The sequence below is a fragment of the Theobroma cacao genome, chromosome 4 (assembly GCF_053813885.1).
Source record: "Theobroma cacao isolate CCN51 chromosome 4, ASM5381388v1, whole genome shotgun sequence".
Lineage (NCBI taxonomy): Eukaryota > Viridiplantae > Streptophyta > Magnoliopsida > Malvales > Malvaceae > Theobroma > Theobroma cacao.
The window spans coordinates 29,431,540-29,449,588 of record NC_142642.1 but is presented as its reverse complement, the minus strand read 5'-3'; the positions used below and the strand labels follow the sequence as shown (position 1 = coordinate 29,449,588).

Here is an 18,049-nt window from a genome sequence, read left to right as displayed (position 1 = left end):
CAACAAATATATAAAAAATATAATAAGTAGATAAAAAATTAAAATTAAGAGAAATGGAATCTAAATAAATATAATAAGGATCAAATACAAATACATCTCATTCCAAATACAAATATTAAAGAAAAATTTTAATTTGTAGCCGATAAATTTTTTCATGATGTTACAAGATAAGTAACATAAATCAATCTTGTAATGTTTTAGTTATAACGATAAAGCATACAAAGATTATTGAACTAAATAAAAAATTAAGTCTAGAAGCTAGTCAATCATTCCACATATTTGGTGCCAAGTTATTTCTTCAAGTAGTTTATGCATTTGAGGTCTCAATGTTCTAGTTGGTATCTGCATTTTACATTTCTTCTGATTCCATATACGCCTCATCCATTTCAGGCTTAAGTGGATCACATGCCATCTTCCTCCTAATGTGATTGTGTAACAAAGTTAAGCAGAGATAATCACGTGTCTCTCTCCTTATATATTGACTATCTCATCTTAACGAATTCAAAACATCTTTGAATAACATTCACTAGAGTTATCATATATAATAACATTTCATGGCAACTAAATGCTTCTTCAAAATGATCCATTCTTAGATGAACATCATGTTCCATCTAATATTCTCTCCCTAGCTATGATTTGATTATCCCCCACCCAGTCAGCCCCATCCGAATTTATCCTTCTTCAGAATGATCACTCCTCAGGTGAAACATGTTCCCTCAAATATCCTTTCACTAGCCATGATTGCCTACAATTTCCACATACGAATCCAAAATCAAGCAAGTCTAGGAATGATTCATTTTTAAGAAATGGGAAAATATTTTTCAATCGACAGAATAAAAACCTGTTTTTTCCAATTTGTGAAAGTAGCTACGAAAGATAGCAGAATTCCTTCTGCAGTGGATCCTATCAACATTCCAAGCCAGAGGCCTTCCCCTCTCAATTGCAAACGAAACCACATAAAATAGCCATTGGAATTCCTACAAGATAATATGCCCCGAGATTAACATAGGCTCCAATATGCTGCCACCCAATTCCTCTAACAATCCCTGATGCAAAGATCAAATCAGCTTTATCAGATATTGGGGGGTCTTAAAATGCTAGGCAGTTTCACCAGGTAAATATTTTCTTTCATGATGGTTGGGATCTGACCTGCAAGAACTGCATGCAAGTTGTCCATGACAATTGAGAGGCATAATATGGGAACCATTTTGGTTACATTAGTTATAACATCCTTTTCATTGGTGTAAGCGTATCCCAAAACGTAAAGGCAACAGAAAAGAATTATGGTTGCATTGACTGATTCTGCAAGTGTAAGAACCATTACTACAAAGGAAGCTATTTGAGCTGCTTGTGGATTTTCGGCACCTAATTCGTTCGAAACTCGGGTGCTGCAAAGCAAATGTAGAAAATTTTGTATATAATTATAAGCATCAAAATAAACTTTTAATTTAATTGAAACGACATAATTCAAGAAACCTTGCGGCAGCACTAATCCCATATGGTAAGTAGAAATGCACCGACGTGCTTGTAAAGCTGCATATTGGATGATTGGAAAACGGTTAGATGTAATTGCAAGTACTGACAAAAAAAAGATATTATTTTCTTTTCAAGCTTTGATGTTTCAAGCTTACAGATCATAACATATAGAAAGAACTGATGTCTCAAACTTTGAATTCGGCAGAAGTCCTGATAGCAGTACAAGAATCTTAAAAGACCGCCATTCAAGACTGTGTTCGTTGCCAAGCGAGGAACAGATCGGGAAGAGTCAATACACCTGAGGAAAAGCCAAAAGACTGCTTCCTTGTTAATGAGAAACTAAGAAAGAATTACCAAATCAGTACAGCAGAAGGGATTCCGAAGCGAAGAAACTCCTTGACACTCAAGAAAACGTCCTTCAGGGAGAGAACACGTGTTTTTTCACATGATGATGAGTATCTCATGTAAAATCCGTGCAAGATCACATTGAACCAATAAGAAAAGCCAATTGCTAATGTTGTTCCTCTATTTCCTAATCCTGATTTAAATACCAAAACCCAACAAACAGGTACATGGAAGCATAGAGTTGCGAGTGAGATAAAAAGCATCGGAAGAATCAAGTCTGAGATAGGAAAAAGCGAATTTGTGATTGAAGGATGGCACAGGCAAATAGTGCAGGTAAGAGCCATACCGAGTATCTGCAAGCCACCACTGCAATTTGAGGGTCTTGGCCTATTAGCACTAATAGCTTGTCCATGAATATCCAGACCAGGCATACTGTGAGACAAACTGGAAGGATAGAGATCATTGCACAATAAGTATAGCTTCCAACCTTTTGGTATTGTTTTGCTCCATATGCTTGTCCACATAGAGTTTTCTAAGGTGTTAGAAAGGTGATCTTTATTTGGTTAATGACAAGCTATGAGTTGTGAAAGAAGAGAGAATCAGATGGTGGGGTGCAACAACAAATTGAAGTAGCTTTCGGAGTCAAAATGCAGCAAGCATGAGTTGTTTTGTTTTACTATTTTGATTGTTAATGAAACGTTGTAGCAGTGTGTCGTTTCACTTGGTTTTCTTTTATGTTTTACTATTACGGTGTCGTTTTATATGTCTTGTAAGGCTTTAAGCCAAGACTGTTTTAGTTAGTTGTTCTAGTTGCTTGGCACTAGTTTTCATGGTGAATGTGAGTTGAGTTTAGGCTCGATTCATTCTGTTTGAAAACAGTTGCTACATTTTAGGATCTAGGCAGTTTTTGAATTCAAAATTTCTCATATATATACTGAAAAATGTACTAAGCAGTGTGATGAATTCCAGAACAATGTTTTCACTACTTTGTTTAGAACCTTTATTCTTCTTTCTCTGTTTCTTCTCCTTTATTCTCTGGAATTCATAAACACTTACAAAATTTTACATGGTACCAGAGCTCTTATTCTTATGGGACCTATGAATTGATCATCTATCCTTGAGTGTATCTTCTTCAAATCAAATGGCAACAGCTAGTTTCAATGCTGGCTCACCTCCTATTTTCTCTAAAGTGAATTATCCTTTTTAGGCTGTTAAGATGCAAACATACCTAAAAGCATTTTATTTATGGGAGTCAATTGAGTCTAGAGAAGCTTCTATGCTAAGGCATGCAAATCCTACTTTGGCATAGATCAAACAACACAATGAGGATGTAGTTAAAAGGTACAAAGCCTTGATCTATTTACAGTCTGCTGTTTCTGAATCTATATTTACAAAAATCATGAATTATGAGGATCCTAAGCTTGTTTGGGATAGTTTGAAAGGAGAATACCATGGTAGTGATCGAACTAGGATAATGCAAGTGTTGAATTTGTCTAGACAGTTTGAGCTTATGAAAATGAAGGAGGAAGATAGTATTCAGGATTATACTGACAAATTGTTGAGGTTGGTTAATCAATTGAGACAGTTAAGAGAATATGTGAGTGATAAAAGAGTAGTGAACAAGATTTTGGTTAGTGTTTCAGAGAGATTTGAAGCTAAGATCTCTTTTCTGGAAGACTCTAAAGATCTAACTAAAATTTCTATTAATGATCTGGTTGGTGTTTTGTTTGCTCATGAGCAAAGGAGAGCTCTAAGGTGTGAAACTTTTGTTGAAAATGTTTTAGTTGCAAAGATCAAAGGCTTAAGGAGCAAAGGTGAGGGTTCTAAGAAGCAAAAGCACAGTACAATAGGTGATGATAAGCAAGGGAAAATGAAGGACAAGTATCCTCTTTATCCTCATTGTAAAAAGAGCAATCATAAACCTAAGTACTGCTGGTACAGACCTAATGTGAAGTGTAGAGGTTGTAACCAGCTTGGTCATGTAGAGAGGGTCTGCAAAGTGAAGAAGGCTGAAAGAGATAACAAAGCAGCAGTAGCCGAGGAAGTTACTGAGTTTGAAGAAGTACTGTTTATGGCTGAAGTTGAAGTTGATTAAGCTAAAAATGATACCTGGTTAATTGATAGTGGTAGTTCTAACCACATTACAAGAAATGAGAAATTGTTTAGTAAACTTTATTAGAGTTTTAATGCTAAGGTGAAAATTGGAAATGACATGTTTTTAAAGATACTTGGAGTAGGTACTGTTATAGTGAAAACTCCAAAAGGATTAAAGTCTATCTCTGATGTATACTCTGTACCAGAAGCATAGCAAAACCTGTTGAGTGTTAGTCAGTTGACTGATAACAAGTATGTGTTAATGTTCAAAGATAAAGCTTGCACTATCTTTAATAGAACAAATGCTGAAATTTTGACAGTAGCTATGAAGAGCAAATGTTATCCATTGAATCTAATGGAAACTATGCATAGTGCCTTCTATAGTGAAGTGAATATGTCAAAGTTATGGCATAAGAGGTTTGGACATGTGAATTACAATTCACTTGTCAAGATGACATCAGAAAGTATGGAAGATGGATTACCTAATATACAAAGGGCTTTGAAACTATGTGATGTTTGTCAATTTGGAAAATAGTGCAGAAAGCCTTATCTTAAGGAGAGGAGGTGGAAAGCTCAGCATAAATTGGAACTCATTCATACAGATCTCTGTAGTCCTATGAAACAAGCATATTTGAATGGCAGTAAGTATTTTTTACTTTTCATTGATGACTTTACCAAATTCTGTTGGTTTTACTTTCTGGTGCACAAGTCAGATGCTTTACAACAGTTTGTTAAGTTTAGAAGGTTAGTTGAGAACTTTGCAGAGCTACATATCAAAACATTGAGAAGTGACTATGGTTCAAAGTTCACTTCATCAAAGTTTGAGAAGCTCTTGGAGAATTTTGGAGTTAGGCATCAATTGACTGTAACTTACAATCCTCATCAGAATGGGACAATAAAAAGAAAAAATAGAACTCTCTTGGAGATGAGTAGACGCATGTTGTTTCAAATGGATTTACTAAAAAGGTTTTGGGTTAAGGCAGTAAATACTGCTAATTATATTCTAAATGTGACTTATACTAAAGCTTTAGCATCAAAAACTCCTTACGAACTGTGGTACAATCATAAGCCAACAGTATCTCATCTTAGAGTTTTTGGTTGTGTTTGCTTTGCAAAAGTTGCTGATGAGAAAAGGTCTAAGTTAGATCCTAAGGCTTTGCAAGCAATTCACTTGGGATATAGTGATGTTTTCAAAGGATATAGACTACTGGATGTTAAGTCTGAAAGGCTGTTTATAAGCAAAGAAGTGATGTTTGATGAAGAGCAGAAATGGAATTTTGAAAAAATGTAGAGAGAGAGTTGATCTAGTTGAATTGTCTAGCAAATCAGTTGATGATGAAGCTAGTGAGACTAAAGACATTGAAGATGAACGTTTAGTAGTCAGAGAAACTAGGTCTTTGGTTGATATCTATAGTAAATGTAATGTTGTTGTTGCAGAACCTACTTGTTTTGCTGAAGCCAAAGCAGATGCAAATTGAAAGGCTACAATGGACACTGAAATGAGTATGCTTTTAAAGAACAACACTTGGAATTCGGTTGATAGGCCAAAGGATCATAATGTTATTGGTGTTAAATGCGTTTTTAGGACAAAGTTGAACCCAGATGGTACAATAAACAAGTACAAAGCAAGGCTGGTTGTAAAAGGGTTTGCATAGACTTATGGCATTGATTTTTTTGAAACATTGGCACTTGTTGCCAAGCTTGACACAATAAGATTACTTGTGGCATGCTTAGCTAAACAAGGTTGGAAGATAAGCCATCTTGATGTGAAATCTGCATTCTTGAATGGCATACTGACAGAAGACATCTATGTGGAACAGCGAGAAGGCTATGTTGTGAAAAGTTCAGAAACTAAAGTTTGCAAGTTGGTGAAAGCTTTGTATAGTCTTAAATAGGCTCCACGAGCCTGATATGATAGAATTGACCAGCATTTCAGAAGTTTGGGATTTGATAGAAGTTTAACTAAATCAACTTTCTATGTTCAAAAGGTTGATGATTCTATTAAGCTGATAGTTGCCTTATATGTTGATGACTTGCTAATACAGGTCCAGATGAGAAGCATTTGATAAATTTTAAGGCTCAAATGATGTCTGTTTTTGAAATGATAGATTTGGGATTAATGTCCTACTTTCTAGGCATGGAAGTTCAGCAGAATGATGGTGAAATCTGTCTACATCAGGCCAAGTATGCTCGAGATTTACTGAAAAAGTTCAATATGAATGATTGTAAGTTTGTCCCTACTCCACTTATTGTTGGTGCTAAATTCAGTAAGAATGATGATTTTGGTGATGCATGTGGTTTGTTATATAGAAGTATGATAGGTTCATTACTATACTTATCGGCTATTAGACCAGACATTATGTATGCAACTTGTCTTCTTTCAAGGTTCATGCAATCTCCATCACAGGATCATTTAAAGGCAATTAAAAAAGTTATTAGATATGTGCAAGGGACAGTTTATTTTGGTCTAAGATACCTGAAGGATGAAAGCCTGAAAGTTGTTGGGCACAGTGACAATGATTGGGCTAGTTCTGTGGATGATTCAAAGAGCACAAGCGGTTATTGTTTTTCTCTTGGTAATGCGGTGTTCTCATGGAATTCTAAAAAGCAAGAAATTGTAGCTCAATCTTCTACTGAGGCAGAGTACATAGCCACTGCAGCAGTAGCAAATCAAGCTCAGTGGTTGAGGAAAGTTTTGTCAGATTTGGGAGTGGTTCTGACTAAGGAAATTCTTCTTAATGTTGATAATCAATCTGCTATTGCTATTGCAAAGAATCCAGTGCATCATGGTAGGACCAAACACATTTGAGTTAAATTTCATGCTTTAAGGGATGTTGTGAAGAACAATAAAGTTGAACTGAAGTACTGCTTAACTGAAGATCAGCTTGCTGATATTTTTACCAAGGGGCTTAATCGTGAGAGGTTTGAGTTTTTAAGATCTTGTTTAGGTGTTTACCAAACTAAAGATCAAGGAGGTGTGTTAGAAAGGTGATCTTTATTTGGTTAATGAAAAGCTGTGAACTGTGGAAGAAGAGAGAATCAGATGGTGGGGTGCAACAACAAATTAAAGTAGTCGTTGGAGTCAAAACGCAGCAAGCAAGAATCGTTTTGTTTTACTGTTTTGATTGTTAATGAAACGTTGTAACAGCGTGTCGTTTCACTTGGTTTTCTTTTATGTTTTACTATTACAGTGTTGTTCTATATGTCTTGTAAGGCTTTAAGCCAAGACTGTTTTAGTTAGTTGTTCTGATTGCTTTGCACTGGTTTTTATGGTGAATGTGAGCTAAGTTCAGGCTTGATTCATTCTGTTTGAAAGCCGTTGCTACATTTTAGGATCTAGGCAATTTTTGAATTCAAAATTTCTCATATAAATACTGAAAAATGTACTAAGCAGTGTGATGAATTCCAGAATAATTTTTCATTACTCTGTTTAGAACCTTTATTCTCCTTTCTCTGCTTCTTCTCCCTTATTCTCTAGAATTCATAAACACTTACAAAGTTTTACATAAGGCACTTGCAAATCCCACCTACTTATCATATAATGTAGGTGTCAATTATCATGTATTTGGAAAAGTTTTCAATTGAAGCAAAACTTGTTATTAATTTGTTAATTTTCATACCCTGTATCTTTCATGGTTCCGTATATTTATTGCAAAATTACTATATTAAAATTAGTAATAGCTAATATAGGGAGGCTAATCAACAAAAAGCATCAAGTAATGTTCATGTTAAAGAAGAGTGAGAGAGAGAACTTTACAAGGAAGCTAAAGCCAGTACTATTACAGAAAGAGGCGGCAATTGCGACAGAAGACACAAAGAGTTCACCAAGATGTCCTACCATCATCTGTCATACGACCTGCAGAAGGTACTGTAGCACTGCCACTGCCACCAAAGGCGTTGCCACGGAGCTCACCTTCTTAAGCTCTTCCACAAAGATTCCCCAAGTCATCACCTCCCATATCTTCCATTCTCTCTTTGGCAGCAATGCCTCTTCCATTCTTTTCACTCTTTGTGTTCCTCAAGTTTGTTGCAGGAATTGTTTCCAAGTATTGTATGATACACTCAGTTTGCACTAAAATAAGAAGTTCAATGTTCCTACTTGATTAGTATTAGTTTGACTATGGCATTGTAAGTTTGAAGAAATCGTGGTGAACCATTGGATGTGCTTTTATTCTCAATGTACTGATTAGTTGACAAAATTGTCTACTTCTCTTTTTTAAAATACATATATATATTAATCATTTAACGATTTTAAGTGAAATATGAAAAGACCTTTTAGTCCTACAAATTTGTCATTGAGATAAAGCATATATAGGATACAATTGTCGATCCAAAGTTGGAATCTGAAAGTGAAATGCCACACCTACTTTGGTCCAAATTTAGTTGGGATGCATTTAATGTGGAACAGACCCCAGTGATAATCAATTGCATAATTATTGCGATATATGAACAAAAGATAAAAGCCACAATGATTTTTGGTATAGCAAAAAGCCAGCCAGAGAATTGAAGCTGCATTCCAGCACCAAGATAAGACAGCTTATCTTTCACGAGCTCTGCACTAAAAATTCTTTATGTATGCTTCATGGATACGTGGATCATAAGCAGTGTATGATCAAGAGAGAACAGAAAAGGAGGACTAAAGCACGGTGGCCTCAGGTAAAATGGCAAGTAGTAAAAGGTCTGAAATAGTGTTAGTATCACTACTTCATTGCTTCTTCAGATGGCTGCACTCTCAGCTGCAAATGTTCCCTTATATATTCTCTCCCTTGTCTTGATTGCCTGCAACATATAGATTTAAATCAAGTAACTAGGCCTAAGCATAATTCATTTCTAGGAAAAATCAAAATAATTTCCATGAAATCAAAAGCTTGGGAACACGAACCTGTTTTCTCCAAATTGTAAAAGCAGCCACCAAAGAAACAAGAATTCCTTGTATGGTTGACCCTGTCAACATTCCAACCCATAGACCTTCCCCTCTTAAATGCAAAACAAAACCACATAAAACGCCCACAGGAATTCCAGCAAGATCAAATTAGAATTATCAGTTATTGAGGGGTTAACATGCAGAGTAGTTTCACCAGATTAATATTTCTTTTCATTTCCTAGCCTGAAGTTATCAAGTAATTCTAAACTACGCAAGAGGTTCATGAACTAATGGTCTGGAACTGACCACGAAGTACTGCATGTAAGCTGTCCATCACTATTGAGAGGCACATCAGTGGAATCATTTTTGTCACATTATTTACTACTTCCTTGTCATTGCTGTAAGCATATCCAAAAGCATGGCGGCAACAAAATAGAATTGTGCTTGCAATAAATGATTCAGCAAGTATAAGAACCATTACAACAAGGGCAGCTATTTGAGCTGTCTGTGGATTTCCAGCGCCTAGTTCATTTGAAACTCGGGTGCTCATTGAAGAACATGGTACACATTAGCACTAAATAAACTTGCAATTTTTTTTTTATATGAAACAAACTTGTCAGTTAATAGAAAGGACATAGATCAAAACTTGCAGCAGCACTTATCCCAACCGGTATGTTAAAATGCAAGACGTGCTTGTAAGGCTGCAAATCCGGAACAATTAAAATTCAATTGCAATTGCAAGTACTGATATCAAGCAATAGGACATCACTTTTTCTGTTGAAAACAGAACAGAGTTACATGTGTATAATAGTACCATATAGAAAGAACTGATGTCTCAAGCTTTGAATTGGGTAACAGTTCAGATAGCAATACAAGAATCTCGAAAGACCACCATTCAAGACTGTATTTGTTACCAAGCAAGGAAATTATTAGTTATAAAACAGAAAACATAACCAAGGAGAAGCTAAAAGGTATAGAGGATAATTGTCCTGTTAGAAAGTAAGGATGAGTTCCCACTTACCAAACCATTACAGCAGATGGAATTCCAAAGTGAAAGAACTCCTTGACACTCAAGAAAATGTCCTTCAGGATGAGAACACGGGTTTTCTCACATGATGATAAGTACTTCATGTAAAATCCACGCAAGATGACATTGAACCAATAAGACAAGCCAAGGGCTAATGCTGCTCCTGTATTTTCCATTTCTGATTTAAATACCAGAACCCAACATATAGGTACATGGAAGCAAAGAGTTGCCAGTGAGATAAATAACATAGGAAGAATCAAGCTTTGAGATTGGAAATAATGAACTTGTGCCTGAAGAATGGCTGGGAAAATAGTGCAGGTATGAGCCACATTGAGTATCTAGAAGCAACCATAGCAATTTGAGGATCTTGGCCCATTAGTGCTAATATCTTGTCCATGAACAATCAGACGAGGCATATCGGAAGACAAATCCAAAGAATAGAGATAATTGCACAAGAAGTATAGCTTCCAACCTTTTGAAATTGCATTGTTCCATAAGGTTGCCCACATAGAGCTTCTAAGCCACTGGCAAGTCCTGTCTGCTTAGCATATAAAATTGGTGTCAATCACCAAGATGTGCTCAAAATGTTTGAAAATTGCTCCAAAACTGGATTATGAGAAAAGTTTGTGTGCTAAATTGTTTTGCTATTCATAAACGATGCATCTACCTGTGATAGTTCTACTCTTCATTTCTAAGATTACTATATCTGGAAATAGTAGCTAATAATGAGGTCAATATGTAAAAAGCACGTCAAGTAATCTTCAAGTTGTTAAATAGGAAATAAAGGAAGGAGACTTTACAACGAGACTAAAGCCAGTGACATTGCAGAAAGAGGTGGCAATAGCAACACCAGACAGAGAGAGTTCAGCAAGATGTCCTGCCATCATCATCGATACAACATGCAGAAGATATTGTGACACTGCCACTGCCATAAATGGCGCTGCCACGAAGCTCACCTTCTTAAGCTCCTCCATAAACACTCCCCATGTTATTATCTCCCATATCCTCCCTTCTCTCCCATGCAGAAGGGTCTCATCCATTCTTTTCACTTTCTATGTTCTTCCAATTAATATCAGGAAAGATGCCTTAATATTATTTGATTCACCCATTTTGCTCTAAATCTGAACAATAATTTCAAATGCAACTGTCATTTTTTTATTAGTGCAAAAATGAAACCATCATGAAAGTCAGTAAGATAGATTAAAATTCAAGGCTAAAAGCACCATGACAAACAAACCAAAACGAATGCAGCAAATTGGCTATAATTAAATCACACCCAATATAAAAAGTAAACAAAAGAGGCTGACTCACTCAATCTGTTTGTGGCCAGTCTTGGCATCAATGATTAAGCTGGGTCCAAAAATTTGTCTAACATGCTCAATAAAAATTCAATTTGGCAGACTGACTCTGTAAATCGTGTTAATTGCAGGGCGACTTCAAATTATTTTATTGTGTTGCTTCCCGGTGGCTTCGACGGATGACTCGGCCTCAAGGAAAGGATGAGAAGGCACAGTGATACAAATGGAAATATATAAGCTCCTTTTTAATTTGGATTAGCTTAGACTGTGGCATAGTAGGTGATTTGAACAAAACCCAGTTGACGAGTTGATCATGTTGAATGTCAGTGGTATTTAATCTGCATCAAAGTAAAATGGTTTAGCAGCAAGCAAGGATGCACTGATATCAGAATGAAGGAAGAAGTATCAGCAGTCAACAGAGCACTCTTTGCAGCTGTCGTTTAATGCTTTGTTCAATGTCATTTTAGACTATTTCTCTCATGTCTTTACTGTTCTTACTTTACCGTTTTTACTTCATTTCCTAGTGTAAAGAGTCAGTAGTTATTTCACAAATACTATGTCGTTTTGTCATGTATGTGGAAGGTTGTTGCACAGATTCTTGTGATATTCCTTCTTGATGTTAGCAATGCCAAGCGTCTATAGCTGGTTAGCTCTTGTTTTTCGTTATTCTCTCTCCTCTAACAATGTATATATATAAGTTGGTTATTAATGAAAAGCGTGCTGGCTGTTATTCTTGGCCATCACCATTGTTCTTTTAAAAACATTTCAATATTCTCTGTTTTCTGGAAATCTGTTTTCAATCATATTTCCTCTTCTTTACTGTTAAATCAACAGATCAGCTTCTATTTTCATGGTAACTGATAAGATTTCAAACTTCCACTGATTACTTGGCAAAATGTAACAGTTCAGTGGTTTTAAGTTAAAGGTGAAGGAATTAGCAGTTTTATGCTTCCAAATTTAGCATTGAGATGAAGCACTGAAGATTCTTGATTCATATCTCAAATTGAATTTGAAATGTATCAGTATCACTCACTTTTTGTAATATCCCTCACAAAGTATATATTATAAAAAATTTATATTTATTAAGCTATAGTTTTATAAAAATAAATAAATAGATGTTGTTTTATTATTTTATTTATTTGTAATTATGATTTTGGGTGTCTTAATAATTAAAAAATAAAAAAAGATGGTGTTTAAGTAAATAAAGAAGTTTTAATTAGTGTCAGTTTTTATTTATCACATTTAAAATAGTCAGCTTATTTATGTGACTGTATCACATTAAATCATGTCAAAAGAGTAGTTAAAGACAGTTATCACCTTAAAAAGAAAAACAGATAGTGGGGGTTAAGTTAGTTTTACATTACCACGTTTTAAAAGAAAAGACAGAAGAGTTAACGACAGTTTATTTCATCAGACTCCAACGATAGGCAGTCAGAGGAGCTTAATGTCAGAGAAGAAGAAAGGCAGATAAAGCGAAAAAGTATTCAAGATATTGCTAATTAAGGTATGTTTAGGTTGTATTTTCATAATTTGAACACAAAATCTCTCAATTATTTTTGTTTTTTTAATTTTTATTCAAATCCGGCACTGTTCCAGTAACTTTTTGGTGGTATGATAGGTACCAATAGAAAGGTCTTAAAAAGATCTTTCCAATGGTTTTTGTAGCATTTATTTTGGCTTTGTGGTTTGAAAGATACGAATTTTTAAAGTTAATTGAAAACTTGTTTTCAATAATTTTGACAACTCAAATTTGAGTTATCGGAACTCCATATTCCGGTAACATTTTTGGTTGTTTCTTTAAGAGCTTTTGTAGTATGAAATGAGATGTTTATTTTGGCATCAATGGTTCGATTAGGAGCTTCTTGTGTTAAGAGAATTAAAGCCTTAAGACAAGTTCGTTGATACTGAAAACTCAAAAATCTGGGTATTCTTGTGATAATTTTTAAACTTTCAGCTTTCGAAACTTGAGAATTTTGTATTATGTTTAATCGAAACAAATTTTGATATTATAGTATAATATGAATACTTCAAACTAGTGTTGATTTTTTTACTAGAAATAATTCGGGTTAAGAGTTATATAAGCTCAAAATAAGCCCAATGGTCATCTAGATTTTGAAATTTTAGAAAATAGAAAACTCCTTTTCATTAACTGTTTTAAAATTTGATTTTAATTAATGATTAATAAATTCTGCTATAAACTTTATAAATATTGGATATGTGATTTCTATTGTATTTTAATATCTAAAAATATATATTTTTTATAAATTTATTTTTTAAATTAGCAAATTTTAGAAAAAAATCAAAAAATTAAGGAAAAATTACAAATATGATTTTTATATATCAAATTATTATTATCTTTCTATCAGAAATTAAAATCGTTACTGATTTTATGATTTAAGTTTAATTCTCAAATTTATTTGAAATTCTTTTAATTCAAAATGTATATAATACTAAAATATTATCTTATTAATAAAAAAATATTGCTAAATTTCAATAGAGGTTGTTGCACACCCTAAATGCTTAGGATGGTCAATGGAAAGTTGCCTTGTAAGATTTGTTTGCAAATTCAATTCTGATTTTGTTTATATATTTTCTTGATATATTAGGCTACTAGGAGAATTTTTTGAGTTGTTGCTTAATAGTGAACTAGACAATCAAGGAAGTGACTGATATCTATTCGGTGTTTTCACACCCTAAAAATTAACCTCAATGTGAATTTGTACATAATATATGATATTTTGTCCTATGATTTATTAAAATCGAGTTGAGCATACAAAATGTATATGTATCTAAGTTTTATATGTTGGATTTAGAATGTGGCTTATGCAAAGCGTGATTTCTGATTTTAAAATTTGTATGTGACTTTGTATAATGTATGCATATATGTTTTCATGAATATAAACGTAAATATTTAGTCTGAAATGGATATACTTTTGATGTGTATGAGATATGCTTAAGAAGGTTGATATATTGTTTTATGAAATTTGAGTAATTTAAAAATATATGTTTCTATTTTGTCTCATAGTATGGCTATGCTCTAACCCTGCTAATGTGGGTTAAATGTTGGCCATGTCGACATGTAGTCGATAATTAGAAATCGATCTGCCAATCGCACCCTCGGTTACAGAATAGTGGAATTTGTGATATCTGTTCAATGCAACCAATGGTTGCTTTTGATATATTTCTTACCCATGCCACCAGGGTTAATTGTAAATTTATTTCTGACCTATACCACAAGGGTTAAATGTGATCATAGCATGTTATAAGAGACCATTAAAATCTATAATTTTGTTAAATGTATATTTTGTTCTGTTAATTGAAAATTTTGGAGTAAGACAATTTTGTTATTCAAAATTAAGTTACCCAAAATTCTGTTTTGATATATATATATATATATGAGAATAAATAATTTTGGGCCTAAATGTTTTAAGCATGTTTAATCTAGCTAAAGGGATGTTAGTCCTTTACTGAGCTGTTGGACTCACTTCCTTCTTCTTTTTTTCAGGTTTTGATTTGATCAAACACGTGAGAAATTTCAAGAAGTGATGTTTCGTAGGCTAGAATATGGTTTTAGTTTGCTTTAGAATTTAATTCAACATCTTAGTTTATAGTATTAAAAACTTCCTTTCAAATATTGTCAAAATCATGTTCCTTTTGAATGTTGATAGACTTAGCTTTGAGAATCATTATATTTTTAGAAATGTATTTGACCCATTTTAATTAATTGGTTATGATATGTGTTTTTGAGCCTTGCATGTCTGTAAAATTATATCTTACAGGTGTGTGGCATTTGTTTTGCCTCAAGTCTAGGGTGTAACAGATTTAATGGCACTAGAGCCAAGTTAGGCATAATTATGTAGTTTTGACACTTATGCGAGATTTGAGAGATGGGTAGGAAAAAAATAGGATTGGGATGTCTTCCCTCCATTCATGTTTGTTATAATCTTATGATTGCTTTATGTTAGTGTTTTAACAAAAAAATGCTAATGTTAATTTTCTTTGTTATGAATAATCAGTATGCCTCCTTGTCGAGACCACGAGCCTAATCTCACTGAACTTGCAACTAATGCTAGAGTTATTGGTGCTAGGAGGTCTAGCCCTAAGCTCTGAGAGAATTCAAAATCCTCCAAACCAAAATCAAGATAATGTGGAAACATCAAATGCTCAGATAACTGTTGAAATTAACCAACCTCCTGTCCACCCGATCAAAAAGACACAAGGTCTTGTGGTTGGAAATGATGACAGAGTGCTAAATTTGATTCAAAAGGTAGTCGGTTTGGTTAGGGAGCAACGACAACATTTGTAACCGGTCCAACAGGTTGATAATTTTACTAAGTGGAAAGCTTTGGGTGAGTTTAAAAAGATAGCACCTCCTCTTTTCAAGAGTTCCACAAATCCTGATGATGCAAAATTATGGATTGAGGAGATGGAAAAAGCTTTTGATGCCATACGTTCCAGTGATTAGGAAAAAGTTAGATTTACAGTATATATATTGCAAGGAAGTACACATAATTGGTGGAAACGAGTAGCGCGCACTCATGAAAATGACTTTAAGTTCTTCAATTGAAGGAATTTTTGCATCACCTTCTATGCTAAGTATTTTCCTTGGAGGAAGCTGTTACAATTAGAGAGGGAGTTCCTTAATTTGGTTCAGGGCAGTATAACAGTGGATGACTATGAGGCTGAGTTTGATCGGTTATCCAAGTTTTCCACTTCTCTGGTTTCTGACGATGAGAGTAAGGCTAAGAGGTTCGAAAATGGTTTGAATGCTCACATCCACATAGGCTTAGCTCTATTGCATTTGATCAGCTACAAGGAAGTGGTTGGTAGATTGAAATCCTTAGATTCTATATGGAGAGAAACTCAAAAGGCAAAGATGGATTTTCAAAAAAAAAGAGGTAAAGATTTAGACTTTCGAGGTAAGAGAGTTTTTAGTAGTCCTTCCAAATTTCAAGCTATTAAAAAGTTTTGAGCTTCTGTTATGTTTAAAGATAGACTTCCTCCTCGAGGAACTCAATCTTACCATGGCAAGACATTTCAAAAAGGGCTTAGGTGTTCAGTGTGTGGTGAAGGACATCGAGCTGCTAAATGTAAGAATGTTACTAGTGCTTGTTTTAGATGTGGCTAACAGGGCCATCATATTGCTTATTGTCCTTTGGTCTTTCCAGAATCTCAACCTGCGTAGAAGCCACAAAACTCTCGAGCTTTTGAAACTGCAATGCAAAGAACTCAGCCCATTCATGTTGTTCAAACTATGCAGACACCTTCTATTGGACACCAAAAAATGGGAAGACCTCACACCCAAGGGCGTGCTAATGCTATCACTTAGTCGGATACAGAGGCATCAAACACCATTGTGTTAAGTACACTGTTAGCTGCCTTCGCTTTTGCTCATTTATTATTCGATACTAGTGCATCTTATTCTTTTGTATCTGCTACATTTGTTCAAAAGTCTACCTTGCTTTATATGTTTCTGGATTATGAACTATGTGTAGACACTTCAATTAGAAGTGTAATTATCTCATATCAGATTTGTAAGAAGTGTGTGCTAAGAATTAAAGATAGAGAATTGCTTGTGAATCTTCATGTTTTAGATATGCAAGATTTTGATGTAATTCTGGGGATGTATTAGTTAATTGCAAATTTTGCTAAAGTTGATTATCGAGGGAAAACGATGGACTTTGAGATTCTTAGGGAAACACCTTTTTGTTTTCAGGCAGTGGTACTTACACTCCTTTGTGAGTCATCACTACTTTGAAAGCTAGGCGATTGCTTACTAATGGTTGCAAAGAATTTTTGGCAGCTGTTATAGACACTAGAATGAAGGAATTGAGGATTGAAGAGATTCCTATTGTGAGTGAATCTCCTAATATTTTTTCTGAAGATCTACCTAATTTACCTGCTAGTAGGGAGATTGATGTCTCTATTGATTTGGTTTTAGGAGCTGGCCCTATTTCTAAAGCTCTTTATAGAATGGCTCTTGTAGAATTGAAAAAGTTAAAAAAGCAGTTGCAAGAACTTCTTGATAAAGGCTTTATTAGACCTAATGTATCTCTTTGGGGAGTGCCAGTGTTATTTGTGAAGAAAAAAATGGGAGTATGAGGTTGTGCATTGATTATTATGAGTTAAATAAGGAAACTGTGAAGAATATGTATCCTTTTCCTCGAATTGATGACTTATTTGATCAACTAAATGACGTTCAAGTGTTCTCCAAAATTGATCTTTAGTCTGGTTATCATCAATTGAAGGTGAGAATTAAGGATGCTCCAAAAACTATTTCATACTTGATATGGGCATTATGAGTTCCTTGTTATGCTTTTTGGGTTGACAAATGCTCCAACTGCTTTTATGAACTTGATGAATCGAGTTTTTAAACTTTATTTGGGTAAGTTTGTGGTTGTTTTTATTAACGATATTCTGGTGTATTTCCCTAACTCAACTGATCATGAAGAGCATTTAAAGATTGTTTTGGAGACTTTGAGGCAGAAGTAGTTGTTTGCTAAATTGAAGAAATGTGAAATTTAGCTTTCTAGTGTTGCCTTTCTTAGGCACGTGGTGTTGAAGGATGGGATTTCAGTGGATTCAAAAAAAGTTGAAGTAGTGGTGATTTGGAGGAGATTGAAAAATGTTTCTGATATTCACAATTTTTTAGGTTTAGCAGGGTACTATAAGCGATTTGTGGAGGGCTCTTCTCATATTGCCTTACCTTTAATCAGATTAATATGGAAAGGGATTTTCTTTGAGTGGACAAATGATTGTGGAAAAAGCTTTGAGGAGTTAAAGAAAATATTAGTATCTACTCCTATACTTACCATACCTACTAGTGGGAAGAGATTTGTCGTTTATAATGATATTTTCAAAAAGGGACTTGGGTGTGTTCTTACGCTGGATGACAGGGTGATCACTTATGCTTTTAGGCAATGGAAACCTTATGAGGAGAATTAT

At 34.5% G+C, this 18,049-nt stretch overlaps 2 pseudogenes; both read right to left on the bottom strand.

Moving 5' to 3' along the window:
* Positions 1-697: 697 nt before the first annotated feature.
* LOC18601976 (protein DETOXIFICATION 3-like) lies at positions 698-8,113 on the bottom strand (annotated as a pseudogene).
* A 1,683-nt stretch (positions 8,114-9,796) lies between these two features.
* LOC18601975 (protein DETOXIFICATION 3 pseudogene) lies at positions 9,797-10,846 on the bottom strand (annotated as a pseudogene).
* Between the last annotated feature and the right edge of the window lie 7,203 nt (positions 10,847-18,049).